The sequence below is a fragment of the Oncorhynchus tshawytscha genome, linkage group LG08 (genome assembly GCF_018296145.1).
Source record: "Oncorhynchus tshawytscha isolate Ot180627B linkage group LG08, Otsh_v2.0, whole genome shotgun sequence".
NCBI classification, from domain to species: domain Eukaryota; kingdom Metazoa; phylum Chordata; class Actinopteri; order Salmoniformes; family Salmonidae; genus Oncorhynchus; species Oncorhynchus tshawytscha.
Genome location: NC_056436.1, coordinates 35,118,307 through 35,146,272, shown reverse-complemented (window position 1 = coordinate 35,146,272; position 27,966 = coordinate 35,118,307). Strand labels below are relative to the sequence as shown.

The 27,966-nt window shown below is 42.2% G+C and overlaps 2 long non-coding RNA genes across 4 annotated transcripts; one reads left to right on the top strand and one right to left on the bottom strand.

The window, feature by feature from the left end:
• Nucleotides 1–276: 276 nt before the first annotated feature.
• On the top strand, nucleotides 277–7,317 carry LOC112256561. The gene is made up of 4 exons (XR_002954425.2): nucleotides 277–407; nucleotides 5,256–5,455; nucleotides 6,122–6,359; nucleotides 6,512–7,317. It is a non-coding gene; the product is annotated as an uncharacterized LOC112256561 (long non-coding RNA).
• Nucleotides 7,318–8,443: 1,126 nt separating this feature from the next.
• On the bottom strand, nucleotides 8,444–27,700 carry LOC112256562. Of its 3 annotated transcripts, XR_002954427.2 has the most exons (6): nucleotides 27,163–27,697; nucleotides 26,520–26,645; nucleotides 26,398–26,452; nucleotides 20,592–20,702; nucleotides 14,592–14,935; nucleotides 8,444–9,175 (listed from the first exon to the last, which is right to left on the bottom strand). It is a non-coding gene; the product is annotated as an uncharacterized LOC112256562 (long non-coding RNA). The 3 variants fall into 3 exon arrangements; XR_002954426.2 differs by having other exon boundaries at nucleotides 26,520–27,700; XR_002954428.2 differs by lacking the exon at nucleotides 14,592–14,935 and having other exon boundaries at nucleotides 8,447–9,175; nucleotides 26,520–27,695.
• Nucleotides 27,701–27,966: the final 266 nt, after the last annotated feature.

The window sequence follows — 27,966 nt, the reverse complement described above, 5'->3', positions numbered from 1 at the left end:
GGAGTTAATCTTGGGAGTCTAAAAAACATCTTGCTGCTGGTCTCCAGGGTTTCAACTGGTTGCTTAGAGACTGATAGTGAAAATACAGCTCTGCTGGGCAACTCCTCTCAAACGGTTTCCTCTCGGTCTTCCTAGACTCCCTCTCTTTCTCTCCGATGGGGAACCCTCTGTAAGAGAGAGGACTGGATTTGGATGTGTGGACCTGCTGTTGTCTACCTGGTGTGGGTCAGTGTCTGAAGCTTTTATGTAGCCTCTTTATATAACCACTCAAACACAGTACAGTATAAGACACAGGTGGTGCATCTGACTGGATTATGGGAGTTGCTGGCACAAAGACAATGGCCTAGGAGTAAACACGTGGGGGAGACCATCAATGAGGAGACACAAGTCAACCGTTAGAGAGCCAGGTGAGATATGGGTCAAATTCCTTAGAGATCAAGCATGTAAACACAGCATACAGTTTCAAGTTTTACTAGTCGTATGTATGGGATACACCGTCCAACTAATTGCTGACTTGCAGGTTCCTTCTCGACAATGCAACAACAGTAAGAAATAAGAAAATATAAAAATAGGATCATAAAGTAAATGGCTCAGTAGAATAGAATAAACATTTTATCATAAGTATAATACAGGAAAGTCCAATATTTACATGTGTTTTGGGATAGGGGGGGATTGTTTAAACTGTGCAGTATTTAGCAATAATAATAAGAGTCTGGTACCAGCAGTTGTGATGTTTGTGTTGCATGAATGTACTGTATATACTGTATGTGTATGTGTGTATGTGTGTCACAGGAGGCTGCTGTGGGGAGGACGGCAAATAATAATGGCAGGAACAGAGCAAAAGGAATAGCATCAAACACACGGAAACCGTTTAATGTATTTGATACCATTCCCCTGATTCTGCTCCAGCCGTTAAAACGAGCCAGTCCTCCCCAATTTAGGTCCCACCAACCTCCTGTGGTCTGTGAGGGTGTATGCATGTGTTCTAAGGTGTGGAGAATCAGAGCAGATGGTCAGTCCAGTTCAAGTGTTCAGCAGTCTGATGTCTTGTACAGTACATACAAACTGTCTCTGAGCGTGTTGGTATCAGACCTCATGCTCCGATACCGTCTGCGTGACGGTCAGTGAGTAAACAGCTCATGGCGGGGGTGTGTGGAGTCCTTGATTATATTGCCTTCCTCATCCAGCATTTAAGTAGGTGTCCTGGATGGGTGGGAGCATACAGTATATACACTGAGTGTACAAAACATTAAGAACACATTCCTAATATTGCGTTCACCTGGTCAGTCTGTCATGGAAAGAGTAGGTGTTCTTAATGTTTTGTACACTCAGTGTACACTGTAGCATACAGTATACTGTACAGCAGTGGTAATAAAAAAATGACCCCAGTAAAAGTGAAAGTCACCCAGTAAAATACTACTTGTGTAAAAGTATTTGGTTTTAAATATACTTCAGTACCAAAAGTTAATATAATTGCTAAAATATACTTAAGTATCATAATTTCAAATTCCTTATATTAAGCAAACCAGAAGTCATGATTGTATTTATGGATAGCCAGGGGCACACTCCAACACGCAGACATAATTTACAAACAAAGCATGTGTTTAGTGAGTCTGCCAGATCAGATGCAGTAGGGTTGACCAGGGATGTTATGTTGATAATTGTGTGAATTGTAAAAATGTTGTCCTGCTAATCATTCTGTGACGTGTACTTTTGGGTGTTACGGAAAATGTATGGAGTAAAAAGTATATTATTTTCTTTAGGAATGTAGTGAAGTACAGATACCCAGATACAGAAACTTTTTACTGAGGAAGTTTAACTACTGAGTAATGATTTATGGTCAAGCATACTAAATGGATGGACATTAGGACCCCAGTTGGTTAGCTACTCTCCCCTTCCCAATCTTAGAATGATTGATAGGTGTGAGTTGAACCCTGCTTGTAACGTACAAAAAGTATTTAAGAGGGGGTACGATACCCAGCCATGTCACATCACCCCGAAAGATGACAAGCCAGACTGAAATAAAAGTCTGAAATTAGCAGCATCACCAAGCAAAGTGCTAATGGTATGCTGCTAACACTAACTGTTATCACAGCATATTGGCAATGTTGTGTTTGCCTCGCCGTCCCCTCTGGCTAATGGCTCGAGAATGGGACTATAAGCATGAACCAGACACCACAAACCTGGTGGATCCTCCTATGAATAGGGGCCAGAAATGGTGGCCCTTGTGTTAATCGTTCACTACTGCTGTGGCAGGTAGCTACTGATCCAGTCTGAGCTATTCCTGATCTCATAATGCCACTCAGTTCTAAATCAGCATCTGAGCACCGGAATGAAATCAATTCCTCTTAATCTAGTGTAAATTTACTATTGAATGCTGGGCAACCACAACCCAAACTAATTCCCTTCACCCGCTCCTCTCTGTCACACACGCTACTGCCAATTCTATTAGATTAGAATGCTCAGTGCTAAAGTCAGATGCTGTGATGTTAGTGGATAAGCTGTTGGCTCTGTGACAATAGGTGATTATCAACTTAAGTTCACTCACCAACAGAATGTCCGTATCATTGTGTGTGTTTGTCCCTAAGGCCAGAGTTTTTCCATAGCATGAGATCTGATCAGCAACAATAGCCTTATGCTAGGGCTCAGAGTTCTCCTGTTCAGGAAAAACGTCACATGTGCACCTTGACTTGATTAGTGAAGTAAATTGTCGCCAAGTTAGCTTGTTCAAGAGGTGTAGGTTCTGACCTTGTTTAAAGTGGATTGTGAATACTACACTGTACAGTAATTGGTAAGCTATCAAGTTGGTCCAAATGTCATATTAACTAACAAACAAACAAACAACTAAGCCAATAATTGGGCCAGACTTGGCATTTCCGTCTCTGGTAATTTGGAAGGACGCTGTGTGATGCTACTCCCATTAGGTATCCATGCTATCATATGAAACAACTTTAACAGTAACTCAATAGTGGCATTATCATGCTTACTCATGGAAGGAATAATGATCCAACAGCCTGTCAATTTGAGGAAGTAATTAGGGTGCAATGTCATACTGTATATCATGTGGACAATACAAATAAATACAAAATATATATCAAAACAAACATTTTAATACGCATACAGACATTCCCATGTACAGTGCCAGTAAAAAGTTTGGACACACGTACTCATTCAAGGGTTTTTCTTTATTTGTGCTATTTTCTACATTGTAGAATAATAGTGTAGACATGAACACTATGAAATAACACATATGGAATCATGTAGTAACCAAAAAAGTGTTAAACAAATCCAAATATATTTTATATTTGATATTCTTCAAAGTAGCCACCCTTTGCCTTGATGACAGCTTTGCACACTCTTGGCATTCTCTCAAACAACTTCAATAGGAATGCTTTTCTAACAGTCTTGAAGGAGATCCCACATATGCTGAGCACTTGTTGGCTGTTTTTTCCTCACTCTGCGGTCCAACTCATCCCAAACCATCACAATTGGGTTGAGGTCAGGTGATTGTGGAGGCCAGGTCATCTGATGCAGCACTCCATCACTCTCCTTCTTGGTCAAATAGTCCTTACACAGCCTGGAGATGTTTTGGGTCATTGTCTTGTTGAAAAACAAATAGTCCCATGAAGCCCATGGGATGGCGTATCGCTGTAGAATGTGGAGCAGCCATGCTGGTTAAGTGTGCCTTGAATTGTAAATAAATCACGACAGTGTCATCAGCAAAGCACGCCCTCACCATCACACCTCCTCCTCCATGCTACACAGTGGGAACCAGACACGCTGTCACGACTTCCGCCAAAGTCGGCTCCTCTTCTTGTTCGGGCGGCGTTCGGCGGTCGACGTCACCGGCTTTCTAGCCATCGCCGCTCCATTTTTCATGTATCCATTTGTTTTGTCTTGTTCCCTGCACACCTGGTTTTCATTCCCCAATCAATCTATATTCTTTGTGTAAGATTGTTTGTTTGTGTTACGTGTATTTGGAATTGTGGATATTGTTACGCGCATCACTTTTTGTCTATGTTCCGTGTTTGGGCACATTTTATGTTACTTTGTGCTGTCATTTTGGACCGGAATAAAAACGCGTGCCTGTTCACTACACTCTGCTCTACTGCACCTGACTTCGCCTCCAATACACACTCCTAACACATGCAGAGATCATCCGTTCACCTACTCTGCGTCTCACAAAGACACGGCGGTTAGAACCAAAAATCTCAAATTTGGAGTCATCAGACCAAAGGACAGTTTTCCACTGGTCTAATGTCCATTGATCATGTTTCTTGGCCCAAGCAAGTCTCTTCTTATTATTGGTGTCCTTTAGTGGTGCTTTCTTTGTAGCAATTCAACCATAAAGGCCTGATTCGATAAGTGCGGTCTCCTCTGAATAGTTGATGTTGAGATGTGTCTGTTACTCTGTGAGGCATTAATTTGGGCTGCAATCTGAGGTGCAGTTAACTCTAATGAATGTATCCTCTGCAGCAGAGGTAACTCTGGGGCTTCATTTCCTGTGGCGGTCCTCATGAGAGCCATTTTCATCATAGCGCTTGATGGTTTTTGCGACTGCACTTATCACGTTCAGGTAAGACCCAAATGCAGACTGTGTTGAAGTAGCAATGTTTATTACAGCAACAGGGGCAGGCAAACGACAGATTAAGGCAGGCAGGGGTCGATAATCCAAAGAAGTGGGGCAAAGTACAGGACGGCAGGCAAGCTCAGGGTCAGGTCAGGCAGAGGTCAGTAATCCTGAGTAGGGGCAAAGGTACGGGACAGCAGGCAGGGTCAGAATCAAGCAGAGTGGTTAGGCAGGCGGGTAGGTGGAGACAAGCACAAGGATAGGTGAAAAACAGATCAGGGCATGACAGCACATGAAGAAACTTTAAGTTCTTGACTGACCTTCATGTCTTAAAGTAATGATGGACTGTCGTTTCTCTTTGCTTATTTGAGCTGTTCTTGCCATAATATGGACTCGGTCTTTTACCAAATATATTCTGTATACCACCCCTACCTTGTCACAACCCAAATGATTGGCTCAAACACATTAAGGAAAGAAATTCTACAAATGATGAATGAAGCTCATATGAAGCTGGTTGAGAGAATGCTAAGTGTGCAAAGCTGTCATCAAGGCAAAGGGTGGCTACTTTAAATCATCTCAAATATTTTGGACAACCAAATTGAAGCAAAAATGATTGATGAAATCAAAGTGTTTCAGCTGTATGGTGATTTGCGATTCATAACTTACATTTTACCGGTACTACCAGTAGTAGCAGGCCAACCGATAACACCAAGATGGAATGCTTTTGAAGTGTTAATGCGCCGCCGAGAACAAGTCCAGGGAAGTACATCGCCAGTGGCACGCACACACTTCGTGCCGATCAGCAGCTCCACAATGATGTGATCGACTGTCTCCAAGGTGGGGGCTTTTCGTGGCAGCCAGACGAGACAATCAAAGGAGGATGTGGTGAGCAAAGTTACAGGGCTCGAACTTAGTCAAGCTTGCTCTATAGATTTGATGCTTTTAATTGTGCACGTTAAAAACAACATTTTTTATTTGGTGATGATAGGCTATACTCTATGGCTGGATTCATGTATTTTTTCCAATGCTACATTCATTTGGCAGACCTAACTTGATTGACCCTCTTTCTACAAGGCCTAGTCTATAAGAGGCCTAATCATATTTGTATGAATATTTTGTTAACGCCTAGGCTATAGAGATGCATTCAGGTAATGACCTCAATATTGTACATCAACATTTTAATCTGATTACAATTATTTATTGTCCATCATTCTTGAATTTGATTTGTTCTCTCTACTCTATTACCCTATACATCACATTGAATTACGAGATTGGATTGCACTTTTTCGATTAATTTGACCCCATTCAAATGATTCCCCTTTATTAACAATGGCATATTTTTTTCCTAGGAAGGGTAGCCTATGAAAGGCCTTTATATTTGTATTGTCTTCATTTGTTAATGCCTTGTTAGGCTATTTCCCAATCATTTTTGAATATATCATTCTATTACATATCCTATGTGGACAATGTTCATTAATGTTAATTTGTGTATTAATAATCTGATAATCAGGATGAAATATAATGTTTCTCCTATTTTTCATGTCCATATAGCCTGGACATTCGTTACCCGATTATCAAAAGCACTCTGGTATATGGAACTCCATCTAGAGAAGTTTAAAGAGGGAGGCTTAGCCATACCAGACAGATTCCTGCAATTAGGCCTTGGATCCAACAACAGGTACCAGGAAACACGACACAAAGGCACCAAAACGAAGTCAAAATCAGCTTCATTGCAGTCAGCTGTCTATTTCAATATCCCAGCCCTGGGCACACTGGAATCACTTCACAGGTATGTTCATGAATGTGTTGTCTCACTCCTTGGAGATTCATGTCTCATATACTGTGTCTGATATTGTAAAATGTCACCATTTATTCAGGAAATGTAAAACGTGTAAGCTTTATGTTTTAAACCTCTCAACTAAAACGGCCTGTATTCATTAGATCTCAGAGAAGATGTGGCGAGTCGAACAGAGTCCATAGCAGCTGATGCATCCCACTGGGAGAAGGTGAATCAAGCAATGACCAGACGTCACCAACAGCCCACTCCCCTACGTACACCAGAGTCTGATGTTTTATGCTACACTGTGAGAGCACCATGCTGACCGGTCAGCCCCCAGTATAGCACTCTGTTACAAGCTTTGGATAAAGTGCCCCAATTCCACCCCCTCTTTCAACTGGACTTTGCTGCTGAAGATAAGATTCCAGAGAAGGAAATGGATTGACAACTTGAAACCGCCATCGACTTTCACTGTATAGAAGTATGCCTGTGGTAACCACCTAGGCACTCTGACATTCAAATGGAAGGTATCCTCACACAGCAATGGTGTTCATGAGACCAGGCTTCTGTCATCTCCCCACTGTGAAAAGAAATACCAACATACTCCACACTAGAGCAATGCAAAAAACATTCCTGAATACATACGCACACGCTGCAAAGTGAACAGCTACTTCCTGAGAGAAATGTATCAGTTTCTGACAGATGACAAGAGTTAAGCAAATGATGATGAACAGGGGGCCTACTTGATGAGAGAGTATCCTTGTTCCTCCTTGATGGTGATGACCCAGACCTGATCATGGATTTAAGGAAGCTGAATGGCAAACCACAATCCTCATTTCAGCACTTTTGGGATTAAGTACAAAAGTATTTTAACGAATACACAGCTCAGGTCAACGATTGCAGACATGGGGCGGCAGGTAGCCTAGTGGTTAGAGCATTGGACTAGTAACCGAAAGGTTGCAAGATCAAATCCCCGAGCTGACAAGGTAAAAATCTGTTGGCAGTTAACCCACTATTCCTAGGCTGTCATTGAAAATAAGAATTTGTTTTTAACAGACTGGCCTAGTTAAATAAAGGTAAACAATATATAAATATATATTAGTTGAGGACTTGTGTGACAAAGTGGAAAAGCGGCTTCCACCAGTAACTAAAATCCCATCAATACAGTGGCTAAGACTGCAGTTTACACCCAAGAATCCATGGTCCATGTCTGCTCTCCAGTACACAGGAAGGTTTGACCTCAAGTTCATAGTCCAGTCTCGGGTGATAAGAAAGGAACATCAAGACTGAAAGTTTAGAACTACATTAAAACAGTTTGCCTGCATGTGGCAGAAGGACAGTGAAATGTTATGTGTGGATGATAAGGCAATCATCCCTGTCGGAGAACCTGGCCAGCCTATAGGGACCTGTAACAGAGGCAAACATCCAAGCATTGCTCCTGTGAGCGGGCCAGTTCTAGCAGCTGCCGACCATGATTATCACATCAGTGGACTTGTACCATCTGTCATGTTGATCCCAGGATCTCCATCTAGTTCATTCTATGATGGGAAAGTTCATGTCACTGTCAAGGACAAGGTTTTCTAGCCTTCCAGCCCCCTTTGAAAATACAGTTAAAATCTCAGCATCCTCAGTGGATAGAACTACAGTGAAGATGATGTGTCTCTCAACAAGTCAATCTTGATCATTCAATTGGATAGTGGGCCAGACCACAGAACCACAATTGCCTCTGTTCAAGCATGCCACACACTCAAACCCACAAATGCTGATGCTCCAGATACTCAACTAGTCTAAAGGCCAGTTTTATTGCTTCTTTAATCAGGACAACAGTTTTCAGCTGTGCTAACATAATTGCAAAAGGGTTTTCTAATGATCAATTAGCCTTTTCAAATGATAAACTTAGATCAGCTAACACAACGTGCCATTGGAACACAGGAGTGATGGTTGCTGATAATGGGCCTCTGTACGGCTATGTAGATATTCCATTAAAAACGAAATCTGCCATTTCCAGCGACAATAGTCATTTATAACATTAACAATGTCTACACTGTATTTCTGATCAATTTGATGTTATTTTAATGGACAAAAAAAATGCATTTCTAAGTGACTCCAAACTTTTGAACGGTTGTGTATATCAGAGATAATTATTTTGATCAGGAATAACGAAACTGTCACAAGTTATACTTTAGTGTGTTTAATTTCTCATGGTTATAACATTGTAACATCTGCATTCTTTTTAAGAAAAATAGTGTAGGTTTTCACATGGAATATAACTCTAGAGCCCACACAGGTGCATAGGACAATGTGGTAAAGTAATGTTATTCCTTATCCACAAAGTATCCACAAAGTAATGTTATTCCTTATCCACATGAAAAAACACTTGCTCGCCTCACTTTTCTGTGGGGAAAATCCATTAAACGGTTCATTAATTTAGTCTGTTATCACTTCCTCGATTCGGCTTGTACCTGGCTCGAACTCGGGACCTCTGCTTTGCTAACACACGTGGCCTCCCTCCTTGACAACATTCCAACGGTTTGAGCCACCCAAAAGGTACCGATTGGATGGCTCCATCCATTTAAAGCTAGCTGTGGAGTGAGCTTACGGTATGTACTTAACTCCGTTTCATGGGCTCACAATGAATTAAGTCAGACATGTTTTCCGTCAGGAGTATTGTTAAAAACCCTGAACATCTAGGAAAGTCTAAGGTTGTGTTGTTGGTTGGCTCGACTAGGAAGGTTATGTTGTAGGTTGGCCTGTTTTCCATTCTCTCTGCATGGGCGGGATGTCTGTGATCCAATACTGGAACAGGGACACAACTGCAGTGGCATCACCTGGAAAGAGAAGAGACAAACGTTACATTACAGTTGATTGCAATCAGGAATAGTGAGTGGTTAAATGTTAGTTAATGAGGTCATTACTGCTGTTCCATAGCGGTGAGGACAAGTAAACCTAACCTAGTTATCCTAGGCTAAATCCAGTATTGTACTGCCAGTGTACTCCTATCACCTACAGTACCTCACTGTTTCCTAACAGCTTCCCTTTCCCCCTGGGCTATGGCTTTTATCTGACTGTTCCGTTCAAGCAAAAATTAAAAGGAGATTCCATTCACCAGGTGCATGAAAGTCATTAAATAAAACTGTCAGCAGACGTCATCCCTGAGCGAGAGGTGTTGGGTGAAACAGTGAAATATAAGCTGTGGGATATTCCTTAGCGCTGCCCCTTGGGTGAATTGATTCCTCCTCTCTCTCAGTTCTGAAAGGAAGCTCCAGTGAACTGTAAAAAAACGTGAAGGACTTTAAAACAGGCTAAACCAACAGCACACCGCAGGCTTACTGGGCTAAAGCATTGGTGGCCAGAAGCAGCTGGTTTTATTCCACTGGTGGCCAATTCCATTTGTGTTTAGCTCGATGAATACCCCACTTTGCATTTGCCACCTAAAACATTTATAGTACCCCATTGACATTCTGTTAAATGGAAATGTGCTTTTAGCAAAAAATAACAAGGGGGAATATTTTGCCGCTCCGACACAATATGCAGGTGGGAATAGATTTGTTTTAACAGACTAAATGGTTATTAGACTTCTTTATTTCCCCTTCAAATGACTAATTAAGTTTCAGGGAAATACACAAAGCTTGCCCACATCTGGAGAGCAGGTGGAGGGACCAGCAAGAATACACTGTGTGGTTTGAGTCTATAGTGAGTCTATTGTTGGAACTGATCACTGGTTTGGACTGGAGCCTGTTTTCCTCCTCAGCGTTGCCTTAGCGACGAGAGTGGAAAGAGGAGCGTCACTATTGCCACCTGCTCAACTGTGCCCTGAATCCCCTGAACAGGACAGTCATATAACACTCCAGAATAGTACACTCTTCCCCAGGGACAGCCAAGTATCCACTGATCCTATTAGTCAATTAGGGCTGGGAATTGCCAGGGACCTCACGATACAATATTCTATATGTATTGCGATTCAATATGGCGATTTATTGCGATTTCATGTTCCAAACATATTGGTCTGCTGCAGAGAGAAGAGAGACCATGATCAGTCATGGAAATAAAAGTGCTGTAAACATGTTGGCTCAGGTACAGCCGACTAGCTCTAAGTAACGCAAAAAATATATATAATATCATCCAAAAATAATATCGCAATATGTAACTATCGATTTTCCCTCCCATCACTATTAGTAGGGTGTCTAATCAAAAACGCATCTTTTGACCAATGGATAAAATAATATGTTAATTGTGTTGATGCCCCTCTATGAAAACACATGGTCCAAACCGCATGTCTCTATCATAATCTGTTCAAAAGTTATTGGCGTTGCTACCCTTGTAGGATGGCCAAAATTAGGGTGAATAATTCAATGGAGGCCAGAGGGAAAAAGTTGTCAAATATTTGGAAAATAGCATCGTGTCAGCTAAGCTGAATGCTGTGCGATAATTGAGGCAAACTGACAGGCTCACTGTTGAACTCGTCCCCTTTCTTCTCAAATCCAGAGGACATAAAACAATATTGAGGTAAGCTATATATCGATTTTGAGACATGACATGATATTTTAGTATACGCTTTTCATATACATTTTTTCAAATTTTATTTTTTATTTTCACCTTTATTTAACCAGGTAGGCTAGTTGAGAACAAGTTCTCATTTACAACTGCGAACTGGCCAAGATAAAGCATAGCAGTGTGAACAGACAACAACACAGAGTTACACATGGAGTAAACAATTAACAAGTCAATAACACAGTAGAAAAAAAAGGAGTCTATATACAGTGTGCAAAAGGCATGAGGAGGTAGGCAAATAATTACAATTTAGCAGATTAACACTGGAGTGATAAATGATCAGATGGTCATGTACAGGTAGAGATATTGGTGTGCAAAAGAGCAGAAAAGTAAATAAATATAAACAGTATGGGGAAGAGGTAGGTAAAGTTGGGTGGGCTATTTACCGATAGACTATGTACAGCTGCAGCGATCGGTTAGCTGCTCAGATAGCAGATGTTTGAAGTTGGTGAGGGAGATAAAAGTCTTTGCGATTTTTGCAATTCGTTCCAGTCACAGGCAGCAGAGAACTGGAACGAAAGGCGGCCAAATGAGGCTTTAGGGATGATCAGTGAGATACACCTGCTGGAGCGCGTGCTACGTGTGGGTGTTGCCATCGTGACCAGTGAACTGAGATAAGGCGGAGCTTTACCTAGCATGGACTTGTAGATGACCTGGAGCCAGTGGGTCTGGCGACGAATATGCAGCGAGGGCCAGACGACTAGAGCATACAGGTCGCAGTGGTGGGTGGTATAAGGTGCTTTAGTAACAAAACGGATGGCACTGTGATAAACTGCATCCAGTTTGCTGAGTAGAGTGTTGGAAGCTATTTTGTAGATGACATCGCCGAAGTCGAGGATCGGTAGGATAGTCAGTTCTACTAGGGTAAGTTTGGCGGCATGAATGAAGGAGGCTTTGTTGCGGAATAGAAAGCCGACTCTAGATTTGATTTTAGATTGGAGATGTTTGATATGAGTCTGGAAGGAGAGTTTACAGTCTAGCCAGACACCTAGGTACTTATAGATGTCCACATATTCTAGGTCGGAACCATCCAGGGTGGTGATGCTAGTCGGGCGTGCGGGTGCAGGCAGCGAACGGTTGAAAAGCATGCATTTGGTTTTACTAGCGTTTAAGAGCAGTTGGAGGCCACGGAAGGAGTGTTGTATGGCATTGAAGCTCGTTTGGAGGTTAGATAGCACAGTGTCCAAGGACAGGCCGGAAGTATACAGAATTGTGTCGTCTGCGTAGAGGTGGATCAGGGAATCACCCGTAGCAAGAGCAACATCATTGATATATACAGAGAAAAGAGTCGGTCCGAGATTTGAACCCTGTGGCACCCCCATAGAGACTGCCAGAGGACCGGACAGCATGCCCTCCGATTTGACACACTGAACTCTGTCTGCAAAGTAGTTGGTGAACCAGGCAAGGCAGTCATCAGAAAAACCGAGGCTACTGAGTCTGCCGATAAGAATATGGTGATTGACAGAGTCAAAAGCCTTGGCAAGGTCGATGAAGACGGCTGCACAGTACTGTCTTTTATCGATGGCGGTTATGATATCGTTTAGTACCTTGAGCGTGGCTGAGGTGCACCCGTGACCGGCTCGGAAACCAGATTGCACAGCGGAGAAGGTACGGTGGGATTCGAGATGGTCAGTGACCTGTTTGTTGACTTGGCTTTCGAAGACCTTAGATAGGCAGGGCAGGATGGATATAGGTCTGTAACAGTTTGGGTCCAGGGTGTCTCCCCCTTTGAAGAGGGGGATGACTGCGGCAGCTTTCAATCCTTGGGGATCTCAGACGATATGAAAGAGAGGTTGAACAGGCTGGTAATAGGGGTTGCGACAATGGTGGCGGATAGTTTCAGAAATAGAGGGTCCAGATTCTCAAGCCCAGCTGATTTGTACGGGTCCAGGTTTTGCAGCTCTTTCAGAACATCTGCTATCTGGATTTGGGTAAAGGAGAACCTGGAGAGGCTTGGGCGAGTAGCTGCGGAGCTGTTGGCCGAGGTTGGAGTAGCCAGGAGGAAGGCATGGCCAGACGTTGAGAAATGCTTGTTGAAGTTTTCGATAATCATGGATTTATCGGTGGTGACCGTGTTACCGAGCCTCAGTGCAGTGGGCAGCTGGGAGGAGGTGCTCTTGTTCTCCATGGACTTCAGTGTCCCAGAACTTTTTGGAGTTAAAGCTTTCTTGGAGTTAAATGCAAAATTCCTGTTATTTTTCAAAGATTTCACAAAAACAAGCAGATCTCTGAAATGTCAATGGAGCACTGAGCGTACAGCAAGCTTTAAAAAAAAACTTTAAAAAACACGTTATGTTAATTTAGCTTTTTGCGACTCGCGGACACAACTTTGCAGACTACCACCACAACATGGAAAATCCTCAAAAGTCACTGCGAGAAAGCGTCGCCACTAATGTAAACAGAGCTCGGTGCTTATTATCGGACGTATTCGGTTACGAAATCCGACTTTTTGAATATAATGTTCCACTGAACAATTCAGAACATGAAAAATCATATTTGTCTTGGTAAAATGTACTTTATAACACAAGTGAAATTTCATCACAAAAAGTGTGGGCAGAGTGGGTGGACAACATACTATTAGACAGATTTGACCCAAATACACACCTGAGGTCATCTCATTCACAATTTCTAGATCTGTACAAAGTGTGGTCTCCTGGCAGCTCCTGAGTGAAACTCCAGGTGAATGAATGGCAGGAGACGCTGATGATTTTCAAACGGGTTAGTGTTTGGATAGGTGAGAACATGCATGTATAGGTAAGTCATAGTATGGACAGGTGTGGTCTGGTATTTACGGACAGGTGAGGGCTGATACTGACCGGTGAATGTATGCATGTGTACGTGAATGACGGGCTCAGACAAACACCGTTTAATCCAGGCGAGGTAAAACCAGATAAGACTACTCAACAGTAGACATGGTAGAGCTGTTCTGGAGCTCCTGCAGATCCTTTGGCATCCTTGCTGTGTCCTGTTGCTGCACCAGGGACTAGAGGCTGTGGAGCTGTGCCAAAACAGCAGGGGGGAATGTTCCATTGTACAGGCTGGTCAGAAGGCCCTCCACTACCAGATTTAACCTGCTTGGTAGTGGAGTAAGTATACTATTACTCCACCAACCATTAGAAACTCTGTTGCTGAATGGGCCTGTGTCTAATCACCTGGTCTTTCTCTAGACTGAGGTGCATATAAGGAACAGGATCATCTGGCCCCTTTAACTGAACTACTGTGGACATTTCCAGAGGTCTTCCTTCTTAGCCTTCCACAGTAATTCACCAACAGAGAAACCTTAATCCCTGGAACCAATGGGATTCTTTGGACTGACTGACTGTCGGTCTGTCTAGCCCTCCAGAGGCAAGTCATGGAGGGATTATGACAGACCAGATGACTGAGCCTGTCCATTACATTTGAGCATGATGAAGTAAACCCAAACACCTCAATGCACCTCTATACCTCGATTCCTAAATCTCTCAAGGTCCTCAAGTTGTTATAGGCTAGTGATTAATGAGCTGTGCTTTCACTTTCAATGTGCGTGTGCTCTGCACAGTGCTGTTCAAATTATTTATTTTCTACCAATCCCGAAAGCGATAAAATGAACTATGCTTCAGCACTTTTGGCCAGCTCTTAGGAAGACTGAAACACAGCCTAGGCTATATGTGACCGTATCTGGGTTGATTAGCAGCCCTGGTATGTCACACTCACAATCAGAAACATAGATCTTGTGTGGTCCTGAGGAAGATTATCACTTCAGCTGCTCTTCTCTGCCTCATATCTTCCTCCCCCCTCGCTCTCGTAGGTGAACTTGAGCCGCAGCACGCGGCACCAGACCCAGACACAAGAGCTTCTGTTTATGACGCTGTTTCCTCCTCTTCTTGTTGAGCCACACTCCTTCCTCCATGGAGGTCCCCAGGGTTGGATCCTGTAACCTGGCCCGCTCCGTCCACCACTGTCCCACCTCCTGGAGCTATAGTTTCCATTTCTCCTTCTTCTTCCTCCATCGTCTTCTTCTACCTCTTCATCTTTGTTGGACTCATGAGTGTTCTCAACTGAAGGGAACAATAAAAAAGTGAGAGCTTTTTAACTTTCATGACTTTCACAAACTAGTGTCTAATCCCTTAAAGCTGGAATCCGCAATTGTAAAACTGCCACGTCCATTTGTGAAATTAGAACAACAAAGTTACTGCAAACAACGAACACCGTTTTTTCCCCCTCGGACATCATTGCATGCAGCTGCATATGCAGTGCAATTTGTTTCACTACCATGCAATACGCTCCCCAGCGCTGCTTCGCCAACAAAAACAACGGCTATGGCACTGTTTCCCCCATATTGCGGAATCCAATGCAGACGTTTTAGATCAATACCTATTTTACTGTAATAGTTTTCCATTTAAATTGACCAACAAAAAAAATGAATCTAGCAAAAAAAATGATTTCTCAAGCAGAATTGAACTAGGACTGTCTGGGAGTGGTCTGAGTTGCGAGGGGAAAACTGAAAACTAGCAGTCAGGAACTCTTTGTTATTGGTCTATTAACAAATGTACCGCTTGGTGACGTCAGCAGGCAAGCAGAAACTCACGTCCATGCAAACCTGCTGATTAGAAGCTCCTGTGTAGATTGCATTTTAAACGAGCAACTATCAGAAAACAACATTGATTTGGCGGCAGGTAGCCTAGAGGTTAGAGCGTTGGACTAGTAACCGAAAGGTTTCAAGATCGAATCCCCAGGCCGACAAGGTAAAAATCTGTCGTTCTGCCACTGAATAAGGCAGTTAACCCACTGTTCCTAGCCTGTCATTGAAAATAAGAATTTGTTCTTAAGTGACCTGCCTAGTTAAATAAAGGTAAATAAAATGTCACATTGTTACCATGTTAGTTTCATCAGCTGTTGTACAATATGATACAAAACACAAGAAAAAGATTTTGACTGCCCTGGGCCTTTAAGGCAAGAATCCCATTTGGCTGTAGTACTGTGATCCCTGTGATCCAAATTCATCAAAAGTACCCATTTCATCGCACTTGGAATGAGCCACCTTCTACACCATGTTTACCCGGCCTTTAACACAAGACTTTGTTTATTTTGTAACAGATCAAGCTAATTCAGCAAGCATATTCAGCCAAGCTGCACCCCTTGGATGACCCTGCCTATAGACCTCTCTGTAGTGTAGCTGAGGGGATTGACGCTCCAGGATGGGTGGATATCCACTGCCCAGGATCACAGAGCACAAATCTGACCAAATCGCCTGTGGTAAAGATGGGGCCTTCCCACACACAGCAGAGAGTGGAGGTTTTTCCCTAGGGTAACTGGCGGGTAGAGAGGCTGTCTGGAAATCGGCAACTCAACCACAGTCTACAGACTCCAGCACCACTACTACAGAGCGTAAATGCACACACACTGTTAGGTGGGCGGCACACACACACTCTTTCTCTAGGCTTTCAGCAGAGTGTTGATAGCTTAGCAGTCCGAAGGGGAAGCAGCTACCATAAGGGCAGCTGTGCAGAGACAGAGAAAGTGGCATTTTAACCATCTTAAAAAACATTTGATTTATTTATCCATTTTCAGCTGTGAAAGAAACTGCGCAAATAGCAAGCTGGTAAATTATTATTCACGGCATTTACATAAAACTATTCATAAAAACCATGTACAGAGCATTCGGAAAGTATTCAAACCTCTTGGCTTTTTCCACATTTTGTTACGTTACAGCCTTTCTAAAATTGACAAAAAAAATGTTTTCCATCAATCTACACACTATACCCCATAATGACAAAGTTAAAACAGGTTTTTAGAAATGTTGACTAATTTATTAAAAAAAACAAAAAACAGAAATAGCTTATTTATATAAGTATTTAGACCCTTTGCGATGAGACTTGAAATTGATCTCAGGTGCATCCTGTTTTCATTGATCATCGTTGAGCTGTTTCTACAACTTTATTGTAGTCCACCTGTGGTAAATTCAATTGCGTGGACATGATTTGGAAAGGTACACACCTGTCTATATAAGCTCCCACAGTTGACAGTCCATGTTAGAGAAAAAAAACAAGCCATGAGGTCGAAGGAATTGTCCGTAGAGCTCCGAGACAGGATTGTGTCGAGACACAGATCTGTGTAAGGGTACCAAAACATTTCTGAACCATTGAAGGTCCCCAAGAACACAGTGACCTCCATCATTCTTAAATGGAAGACGTTTGTAACCCCCAAGACTCTTCCTAGAGCTGGCCGCCCAGCCAAACTGAGCAATCGGGGGAGAAGGGCCTTGGTCAGGGAGGTGACCAAGAGTTCCTCTGTGAAGATTTGAGAACCTTCCAGAAGGACAACCATCTCTGCATCACTTCGCCAGTCAGGCCGTTACGGTAGAGTGGCGGGACAGAAGCCATTCCTCATTAAAAAGCACGACAGCCCGCTTGGAGTTTGCCAAAAGACATATAAAGACTCTCAGATCATGAGAAACAAGATTCTCTGGTCTAATGAAACCAAGATTGAACTCTGGCCTGAATGCCAAACGTCATGTCTGGGAGAAACCTGGCACCATCCCTATGGTGAAGCATGGTGGTGGCAGCATCATGGGGATGTTATTCAGTGGCAGGGACTGGGAGTTTAGTCAAGATTGTGGGAAAGGTGAACGGAGCAATGTACAGAGAGATCCTTGATGAAAACTTGCTCCAGAGCACTCAGGACCTCAGACTGGGGCAAAGATTCACCTTCCAACAGGACAACGACCCTAAGCACACAGCCAAGACAACACATCTTGGAGTGGCTTCGAGACAAGTCTCTGAATGTCCTTCGAGTGGCCTAGCCAGAGCCCGGACTTGATCCCGATCGAACATCTCTGGAAAGACTTGAAAATATCTGTGTAGTGAATCTGACAGAGCTTGAGAGGATCTGCAGAGAAGTATGGGAGAAACTCCCAAAATACAGGTGTGCCAAGCTTGTAGCGTCATACCCAAGAAGACTCGAGGCTGTAATCGCTGCCAAAGGTGCTTCAACAAAGTACTGAGTAAAGGGTCTGAATACCTACCTGTTTTTGCTTTGTCACTTTGTCATTATGGGGTATTGTGTTTTAAATACATTTTCGAATAAGGCTGTAATGTAACAAAATGTGGAAAAACTCAAGGGGTCTGAATACTTTCTGAATGCACTGTAGGAAGCGATTTGCTGTTGGAGGTAATATGTAAATTATGCGGCAGATATGGGGCTAAGAAAACATGGGCTCGATAATAGACGCTTAATGCAGCAAGGTCCAGGTCAATCAATCGTGGTTCAAAGACACAGGCTGTCCTGTAGAATGAAGACGGACGTGTGGTGCATTCACACGCACGCATAGTATTAGTCATGAAAAATAATTGTCTGTTTTAAAAGGGAAACAGGTGAACTGCAGTCATCTAAGGAATGTGAGTCACACTGCTCCCTCTAGTAGTCAGGTAGGCTAAGTCTATTAGTGATCCAGAAACAACATTGTAATGTTGACAGGAGGGATGAATAGTAAGGTCATCCAAGGCCTCTCTGATGAGTACATCTAAACCACTGATAAGATATCCTTCTTGGCTGAGTTGGTCCCTCACTTTACACATTTTGACAGTCTACGAACTCCAAGGCCTTGTGGGAGTTTGAAGGAATTAGGCTTTTGGAAACAAATTCCCTGTGACATGCATAGACACACAGGCCTAAAACTACTCACCAACTAGCGGGCTCTGGGCAGCCCAAATACAATGCAGTAGAGTTGCTATTAACTAGGCAAATAGCAGTAGACATTGCTCTTAGTGTCAGATTATTCAGTCACTTGAGTATTGCTGAGCTTCTCCCCATGCCTCTTTACTTGTTTTTGGTGTGTATACTGTTCATTGAGATTTTCCCATAAGTGGGCCTTTTCAAATATGCAATATACATGATGACTTCATTCCTTGCTTAGATGTTAATTAAAAAAATGGAGAAGAACTGCATCATGCGTATACGCCCAGCTGCTCTACGTGGAAGTACTTTAAGCCATTATTCAAAATAGACATCTGCCACGGTAAATGTTAAGACTTTGAAGAAACAACAACAAAAAAATACAGATTTTCATGACTGAGTTTGTCATGCTCTTTGCTTTCTCCATGGTAACAACAAATATTTAAAGCGGTAGGCATACCGTACCTGCAAGTGTAATGTAGCACAGAGCCACAGACACAAACATCCACTCAAAACCACTCTACTACTCCATGTGTACTGCTACAAGATTAGGCCTATCCTGTGCTAACCTCTACTACTTCTAAAATAGTGCTGCTTGTCAGAAAAATGGAATGGCCAAGCATTAAAGGTGCAATACGAAGAAATCGCTCCGCCATTTTCTGGTTACAAAAGTGTGAATAGTTCGCCAAATTTCAGTTGGTGACAAAACAAGCAATAGTGTAGAGAATCATTGTACCATCTAAACTGCTGTGAAATATATTTTCAATAAACAACAATATTGTGTTTTCAGCTTGTGTACAAAACCGAAAGACGCAAGAACAAAACTTAACGGGAAGCATAGAAATAGCGCACATAGAACCGATCTACCGGTTCTTAGACTTGCTTTTAATGAGAATGATAGATCTATAACTCACATTTCTATGTGAATTTGGACAGGCTTTAAGAGAAAGTATTAATAGGCCTAAATTGCTGACTCGGCCTAAACCATTGTAATGGGTAAATATAGCTCAATTGAGTATGCCTTGATGTCATAAATTCTTGAGCTGCTAGAAAAACATGTCTTCCAATTAATTAACACAATTGCTGCAGAGAGCTGGTAATGTGTAAATACTAGTACAACCCATTCAGTGTACAAATTAAGCTGTTGCCTTAGGCTATTCTCTAATGGCAATACTCATCTCATCAGTTTCAACCAGGTAGCCCAAACCCCCTACCCCTCCAGCAGGCAGACGGTGAGTGAGTGAAATGGACTTGGGTAGGACGGCTTAAAGCAGCTTGTTCATTCAGCTGTTTCGTGATGCCAGGGAAACCTCCACTAAACACATCTACTGTACTTGGTTACATCTCAGTCTACTGACCACATATCAAAAAATATATACGTTCTTTGGTAAATCAATGTCAACTGTTGAGCCAAAATGGTTTAATTGAGTGCCCACATAAGCCATTTACACTGAGATAATCAATCCATATCTGTAATGACAACCATAACATTTGAACTTGAGAACACACTGAGCAACAGCATCAACCATTTGATTTAACTAGGCAAGTCATTTAAGAACAAATTCTTATTTACAATGACGGCTTAGCCCAGCCAAACCCTAACCCGGACGATACTGGGCCAATTTTGCGCTGCCCTATGGGACTCCCAATCACAGCTGGTTGCGATACAGCCTGGAATCGAACCAGGATCTGTAGTGAGCACTGAGTAGCACTGAGATGCAGTGCCTTAGACCACTGCGCCACTCGGGAGCCCCAAACTGGCTGGTCTAATCCATGTCGCACAGAGATTGAAAAGATCCCATCTCAATGCATGGGGTACACTCTGCATAACCATCTAACAACTAAGATCATGGTTAAAAATATTTGTTCCTGCTTTTTCCCCACAACTGGACAGGAAAAGACAATCAAGGAGAGTGATAGTAACACTGAGCACTGAGCCGAACAGGGGAACCAGGGAGAGGCCTCGATAGTAAATCCCTTGCTTTACGGTGCATCTCTTTCCCCAGACAGTCCATAAATGTAAGATTATAGCCCTCTTACCAAATTCACAGTATTTATGCATGCTGGCTGAAGGCGTGACAGATCCCTCTGCACTCGTCTTTTAATCTGCACTCGTCTGCCTGTCTGGGGATAGTGTTATCCCTCTATCTCCTGCGACACAGAGCAAATGAGAAAGAAAGAACATTAGCTATACTGTATATACTGGCAGTTGGTTTGGAGGTGTTTGTAGCTATATAATTTCCAGAGTGTGAAACCAACTTAGTTGGGAGTAATAAAAAGCAGGTGATGTCTCACTTTGCTTAGCCCCGGAAACAATATTTATTTCAAATCAAATTTTATTAGTTACATGTGCCGAATACAACAGGTGTAGACCTTACAGCGCAGGGCCTACTTACAAGCCCTTAGCCAACAATGCAGTTTTAACAAAAGTATGTGTGAAGTACAAAATATAAGTAAAAAACATGAAACAAACAGTTACAAATAATTAAAGAGCAGCAGTAAAATAACAATAGCGAGGCTATAAATTTGGGGTACCGGTACAGAGTCAATGTACAGAGTCACTGGTTAGTCGAGGTGATTGAGGTAATATGTACATACATGTAGGTAGAGTTAAAGTGACAAATAATAAATAAATAAATGGAGAAAAACGGAGAAAAGCAGCAGCGTAAAAGAGTGTGGGGGGCGATGCAAATAGACTGGGTAGCCATTTGATTAGCTGTTCAGGAGTCTTATGGCTTGGGCGTCGAAGCTGTTGAGAAGCCTTTTGGACCTAGACCTGGCGCTCCGGTACTGCTTGCCGTGCAGTTGCAGAGAGAACAGTCTACAGTTGAAAGTGTAGTTTACATACACTTAGGTTGGAGTCATTAAAACTCATTTTTCAACCACTCCACAAATTTCTTGTTTAGAAACTATAGTTTTGGCAAGTCGGTTAGGACATCTACAATGTGCATGACACAAGTAAGTTTTCCAACAATTGTTTACAAAAAGATTATTTCACTTATAATTCCTGTATCATAATTCCAGTGGGTCAGAAGTTTACATACACTAAGTTGACTGTGCCTTTAAACAGCTTGGAAAATTCCAGAAAATGATGTCATGGCTCTTGTAATGATCTTTGTCTTCATCGGATAAGGAGTAGGAAGGATCGGACCAAAACGCAGCGTGTTAAGTGTCCATGATTATTTATTATAACAGATCACGAAAATACAAAATAACAAAGTGAATGTAAGAAATGAACATCCAAACAGTACTGAAAGGTGAAAACACAAAACAGGAAACAACTACCCACAAACACCAGGTGGGAAAAGCCTACCTAAGTATGGTTCTCAATCAGAGACAACGATAGACAGCTGCCTCTGATTGGAAACCATACCAGGCCAAACACATAGAAAAGAAAACATAGAAAAACAACAGAATGCCCACCCCAACTCACGCCCCGACCAAACCAAAATAGAGACATAAAAATGGAACCAAGGTCAGGGCGTGACAGCTCTAGAAGCTTCTGACAGTCTAATTGACATAATTTGAGTCAATTGGAGGTGTACCTTTGGATGTATTTCAAGGCCGACCTTCAAACTCATTGCCTCTTTGCTTCATGGGAAAATCAAAACAAATCAGCCAAGACCTCAGAAAAACAATTGTAGACCTCCACAAGTTTATCATGTTTATCTGTACAAACAAGTATAAACGCAAGTATAAACACCATGGGACAACGCAGCCGTCATACCACTCAGGAAGGAGACGCGCTCTGTCTCCTAAAGATGAACGTACTTCGGTGCGAAAAGTGCAAATCAATCCCAGAAAAACAGCAAAGGACCTTGTGAAGATGCTGGAGGAAACCGTGCAAATCTTTTCAGTCTCCTGAGGGGGAATAGGTTGTCGTGCCCACTTCACGACTGTCTTGGTGTGCTTGGACCATGATAGTTTGTTGGTGATGTGGACACCAAGGAACTTGAAGCTCTCAACCTGTTCCACTACAGCCCCATCAATGAGAATGTGGGCGGGCTAGGTGCTCCTATTCCTGTTGTCCACAATCATCTCCTTTATCTTGATCACTTTGAGGGAGAAGATGTTGTCCTGGCACCACACGGCCAGGTCTCTGACCTCCTCCCTATAGGCTGTCTCATCGTTGTCGGTGATCAGGCCTACGACTGTTGTGTCATCAGCTAACTTAATAATGGTGTTGGAGTCGTGCCTGGCCATGCAGTCATATGCAGAACATATTTCATTCTGTGCTAGCAACACAGTCCTGTAGCTTAGCATCTGCTTCTTCTGACCACTTTTTTATTGACCAAGTCACTGGTGCTTCCTGCTTTAGTTTTTGCTGGTAAGCAGGAATCAGGAGGATAGAATTATGGTCAGATTTGCCACATGAAGGGCGAGGGAGAGCTTTGTATGCGTCTCTGTGTGTGGAATAATTGTGGTCTAGAGTGTTTTCCCCTCTGTTTGCACATTTAACATGATGGCAGAAATGAGGTAAAACTGATTTAAGTTTCCCCGGCCACTAGGAGAGCCACCTATGGATGAGCGTTTTCCTGTTTGCTTATGGCCGTATACAGCTCATTGAGTGCGGTCTTAGTGCCAGCATCGGTTTGTGGTGGTAAATAGACAGCTACGAAGAATATAGATGAAAACTCTTGGTAAATAGTGTGGTCTACAGCTTATCTTGAGATACTCTATCACAGGCGAGCAAAACCTTGAGACATCCTTAGATATCAGCACCAGCTGTTGTTTACAAATATACATAGACCACCACCCCTTGTCTTACCAGAGGCTACTGTTCTATCCTGCCGATACGGTGTATAAACCGCCAGCTGTATATTATTCATGTCGTCATTCAGCCACAACTCGGTGAAACATAAGATTTTACAGTTTTTAACCTTTTTGGGATAGGGGGCAGCATTTTCACTTTTGGATGAATAGCGTGCCCAGAGTGAACTGCCTCCTGCTCTATCCCAGATGCTAATATATGCATATTATTATTAGTATTGGATAGAAAAAAAACTCTGAAGTTTCTAAACTGTTTGAATGATGTCTGTGAGTATAACAGAACTCATATGGCAGGTGAAAATCCAACCAGGAAGTGGGACATCTTGAGGTTTGTAGTTTTTCAAAGCTTGGCTTACCGAATACACATTGAGATATGGATAAAGTTGCACTTCCTACGGCTTCTACTAGATATCAACCGTCTTTAGAAACTTGAATGAGGATACTACTATAAAGAAGGGGCTCATGAGACCTGTTTGAGTCAGTGGTCTGGCAGAGTGCCTTGGTCTCATGACGCGCGCTCCCGACAGAGTTCCCGAAGGAATTCTCCGGTTGGAACATTATTGATGTTTTATGCTAAAAACATCCTAAAGATTGATTCCATACATCGTTTGACATGTTTCTAAAGGACTGGAATGGAACTTTGAGTTTTTGTCTGGACGAAGTGCCTGCGCCTCATGAAGATGGATTACTGGGCTGAACACGCTAACAACAAGTGGCTATTTGGACATAAATGATGGACTTTATGGAACAAATCAGTCAATTATTGTCAAACTGGGATTCCTGGGGGTGCCTTCTGATGAAGATCATCAAAGGTAAGTGAATATTTATGGTGTAATTTCTAACTTCTGTTGACTGTTGCAAATGTTCATTTTTACCAAAAAGATTATTTGTGTAAGTGAAATAGCTCCATTTTGTTCATCACGTTTGGCTAAGAAAAAAAAATGAAATTGCAGTCACTTACAACGCCAAACTTTTTTCCAAATTAGCTCCATAATATCGACAGAAACATGGCAAACGTTGTTTAGAATCAATCCTCAAGTTGTTTTTCACATATCTATTCGATAATCTATCAGTGGTGGCAGCTGGCTTCTCATCAGAAGAAAACGGAAAAATACTGCAGCTGGAGATTACGCAATAATTGCGACGGAGGACACCAAGCGACCACCTGGTAAATGTAGTCTCTTATGGTCAATCTTCCAATGATATGCCTACAAATACGTCACAATGCTGCAGACACCATGGGGAAAACATGGAAAAGGTAAGCTGACTCCTAGCACCTCCACAGCCATATAAGGAGTCATTGCCATGAGGCGGTTTCAAAAAATTTGTCACTTCCTGATTGTATTTTTATCTGTTTTTTTTCTGTAACATCAGTTCTGTGGCACTCACAGACAATATCTTTGCAATTTTGGAAACGTCAGTGTTTTCTTTCCAAAGCTGTTAATTATATGCATAGTCGAGCATCTTTTCGTGACAAAATATCTTGTTTAAAACGGGACGTTTTTCATCCAAAAATTAAAAGAGCGCCCCCTATATCGAAGAAGGAGAAGTCTATCTTTTATCAATGTTTATTATGAGTATTTCTGCAAAATCACAGGATGTTTTGGAATCAAAACATTACTGCACGTAACGCGCCAATGTAAATATGCACATTATCGTACAAAACATACATGTATTGTGTAACATGATGTCCTATGAGTGTCATCTAATGAAGATCATCAAAGGTTAGTGATTAATTTTATCTATATATTTCTGCTTTTCGTGACTCCTATCTTCGTCTGGAAAAATGGCTGTGTTTTTTTGACTTGGCTATGATCTAACATAATCATATGTTGTGCTTTCGCTGTAAAGCATTTTTGAAATCGGACAAGATGGGTAGATTAACAACAGATTTGTCTTTCATTTGCTGTATTGGACTTGTTTGTAACAGTATTTTTATTGGAATTTCACAATTTTCACCCATATTAAGAGATACAACAACAGAGACAAAGCACACAGAAAAAAAACAAGAAAAACAGCACCCACTTACACATATCTACGCGCATATATATACACATATATACACATACATATACCCATGCATATACACACACATACGCATACATACGTGCACGCACACACACACACACACACCCATACATACGTACACCATTTTCCTCTTCCCGCTCGGTGCTTCTCTCACCCCATCCCATCATTGCGTCTCTCAATACATACATTTTAAACAAACTTACAAACAGAATTTAAACAAAAAGGCTCAGTTTAAACCAAGAGGTTAGGTTCCACACATGGAACGTACAGTGTAGTTCTGAAATACATAGATCCCCGCCATTCTAAGAGAATCCTTGCAGCATAATAGCTGATACCTCAGGTTCTAGGTAATTTAGATAAGGTTCCCATACTTTGTAGAACTGGTCTGTTTTAGAATGCAATGTACATGTCAGATATTCCAGAGGCACCCATTCAAATAGTATCTTATGCCAATCTTTAATAGAAGGAACCTTATCACCAATCCACTGTAAAAGGATGTTTTTCCTCACTGCGAAGGTAAGGATGTTGTAAAGCCTCCTTTTACCCACAGAAGTAACATGCCTACTAGGGAGACCTAACAGTAAAGAAACTGGGTCCAATTCTAGATCAACCCCTAGGATCTTTTCAATTTCTTGCAGAACACCAGACCAGTATCTTTGTATTTTGGTACATGACCATAAACAATGTGTTAGGGTGCCTGTATCAGTTTTGCATTTAAGACACTGAGGGGAAGAGGAAGTGGGGCTAAAAGCATGTCTGCGATTTGGGGATATATGCAATCTGTGTATTATTCTTAATTGGATTGCTCTAGTACGATTACATATAGATATTGTTTTTGCAGTATTGGACTTGTTAATGTGTGAAAGTTACATATTTCTAAAAAACATTTTTGAATTTCGCGTGCTGCCTTTTCGCCAGCGGAACCCCTGCCCTAGAAAGGTTAATGTCCCGTTGGTAGGATATACGTGCTTGTAGTTCGTCTATTTTATTATCCAATGATTGTACGTTGGCTAACAGGACTGATGGTAAAGGCAAATTACCCACTCACCGCCAGATCCTTACAAGGCCCCGACCACCGCCCTCGATATCGCCATCTCTTTCTCCTGCGAATGACAGAGATAAGAATAATTTGAGAATAACTTGTATATTGTAATATGAAACTCTACTTACCAGTGATAGTGCCCTCCTCCTCTACGCCTACTTTTGTTTCACAGAGGTCTCAAGGGGTGGAGAGCTGGATTCTTTCACAGGCCTGGTAGGTAAGGTACAGCATCTGAAGAACCTTAGACTGGAATACTGAAACAAAGTTAACTAACATTCTTAAAGGTGCTTCACATATTTTTTTGCATAGTAATGTCTAAACATGTCTAATATACCTGGCGCTAATAGTGGAATGATAGTGTTTCACAACATTACTTAACTGCCACTGTTGTGATTGGCTAAGATATTTGCCTATTGATTTCTCCCTTCAGGGGCGGCTTCTGTTGTAAAAAGTATATATATAATCTTGTGTAGCATCTTTTAACTTTTATTTTACTTTGCTGTCCATGTCAAGTACATGTCATAGGCTTCAAATATAAATGTAGTTAATGGACAAATGGGGGGAAAAATCATCACAACAGCAGATAATAGATGTATACATCTATGAATGTATTGCAAAGACACGCGGGATTGACAGGGCAGGATGCCACTTGCGTTTGACACAGTGAGATGCGCGAGGTGAGTAGCAGCCTTGCTAGCAGGATAGCTAGCTAGTACAAACTTGTAAAACCAGCTAACGTTACGTCTGGCGTTAGAAGCGAAATGGACTTACCTTGTTTCCGATGTGCCATATCACTAGAATTAACTCGAATGCACCATTAAACAAACCCGTGATGAACGCTAAAGCTATCAGCTAGATAGCTCGTTAGCATAGCCATCTACCCTGCTAGTGAGTGTTTTGCAGCTTTTAAGAACTTCTGGAATGACACTCCATCATTTGCATCATTGCATTGCCGAAGCATGCCCCGTTACCATTGAAATCATTTAGCCAAATGTCAATGTGTGTGTGTGTGTGTGTGTGTGTGTGTGCACAGCGGTGAAAGAAAAAAAAACAAGCAAGCTGGAGCGCAGACCTCACATCCATACGATAATGGAACCAAAGACTGTATGGTTTAGAAACTGATAGAAGTTCAACTGCCTGCATCAGTCCCCCTGCCAGACAGTGGCTCCCTATATCCTGATCAACAGCTCCCCCTCTGGTCGCATCCAGTAAAACTCCATTGACATGCGCAAACTAAGCCAGATGTGAAGAAGGGTTTGAAAGCAGCGCATGGAAACCGCGATGTGAATATCAAATAGGTAGGTACCAATGGCTCAGCATCAGGACCAGAGTGAGCCTAGTTTGGAATGGGCGCACCCTCTAAACTTCGCTGGAAACCTCAGCATGTGAACGGGATTTGAGGAGGAATTACCTACTGTAGAATGTCAGCCCTGAAGAAGGTAACATCATTTTTGATAATCTACCCCTCATGTCATAGTTATACCCTATTCGAAAAGTCTAAAGGGGGTCGGATTAGCAACGTTGGCAGCACATGGATTTCAGTGTGTTTGAATAGTCAGTGATTTTAGCATAGTG